Source organism: Sinocyclocheilus anshuiensis, unplaced genomic scaffold (assembly GCF_001515605.1).
Source record: "Sinocyclocheilus anshuiensis isolate Anshui unplaced genomic scaffold, SAMN03320099.WGS_v1.1 scaffold207, whole genome shotgun sequence".
NCBI lineage: Eukaryota > Metazoa > Chordata > Actinopteri > Cypriniformes > Cyprinidae > Sinocyclocheilus > Sinocyclocheilus anshuiensis.
The window spans coordinates 5306894-5308258 of NW_015551045.1; the positions used below are offsets into that span (position 1 = coordinate 5306894).

The 1365-nt window shown below is 35.2% G+C and overlaps 1 protein-coding gene across 6 annotated transcripts in view; it reads right to left on the reverse strand.

Moving 5' to 3' along the window:
• The window catches only part of LOC107661739 (putative bifunctional UDP-N-acetylglucosamine transferase and deubiquitinase ALG13), a 20845-nt gene that overhangs the window by 1562 nt on the left and 17918 nt on the right, over positions 1-1365 (reverse strand). The window lies entirely within an intron of this gene.

The window sequence follows — 1365 nt, forward strand, 5'->3', positions numbered from 1 at the left end:
GCTCACTCTAGGCCGCCGTGTGAGACGCGGTTTCGTTGTGAAAGCGAAACTACTTTGTTTGAATTTCCAAAAATGGACACGAGTAGAAATCAGTGGTTAAGCTGTATTTACAACACTGTTCCAGAACAGTTCAACCCAAATATTCAGAAACAATAATGTACAGTATGTGGAAAATAATGTGTTTTTTGAACCTTAAACCGCGTAAACATTTCATTACACCAAATACACAAAATAATGTTCTTTTTAGCAGCATCATATGACCCCCTTTAAGTAATCTATTATAAACAATTCTCGATTGCATGTTACCCATGCCGATTAACCGGCAAAATACCGGAAGTGGCACATTCCACAGATGAAAATCCATGAAAAGCATTATTAGACCGTTTTCTAAGGTACCTCCATTTCCTGCGCTAATAGCTTCCACACCCTACACAAACACTTGGATATAGGGCTCCGATAGTAATCCAAATCCGATATTGTGCATATACTATTCTATGTTATTGTTAAGCCCCACGAAAGGCACAAAAACATTATAAAGCACTATAAAGTTTCCGTGCATCATATTTCGAGAAGCCATTCCATAGTTTAATGTGAGGTACAGATGAATATTTAGCCTAAGTCAAGTTCCCGTAAACTCTTCTCTCCACTGTGGGGCTGTCTGTCCATCCTCCATTTAGCATTCAAACTGCATGTCGCGTTCGGTTACTACAGTCAAAATGATGAAACTCTCTTCTAGAGCGCACAATAACGGATTTAAAACTTTAAAAAGGCTCAAACTATCGCACGGATATAATACACTACGCATCAATATCTCTTCCCTTTCTGCTTTGATCTTTTCTATGCAGAGCACTGTGACTCAGTGTTGCTTCAATCGCACCGGGATGTGCACAAGCGCTTTGTGCCCCTCTGGTTTGGAGCCATACCCTTTTGTATTATAATATAATGCACAATGAAAGATTATTAATAGTCTTTCTTATTCTGTCTTATCTATCATATGTTGCTGCCTTCATTACTGTGCAAAACATTTAAAAGAAATGTCTTAATTTTATAGTATACATTTATGTATAAATATATTTACTTGTTTTTCATGAATGTATTTCAGCAATGTGTCTACACTAACTTTTATCTGTTCCTCACTAAATAATGTTTCACTAAATATTTAGATTTGATAAAATTGTGCACCCATGATTTTTCTAGAGTATCTTTTGCAGCTGAATTATCCATTAACCTAGTTTATAGTAGTGTTTTTGTCATAGATTTTGATTATATAATTTTTTCATTTGTTATTTTTAATTAAAATGAAGTTGTCTATATTTAGTAGATTGTGTTTAACACACAAAAGAGTGACGATCAGGTCAACACACA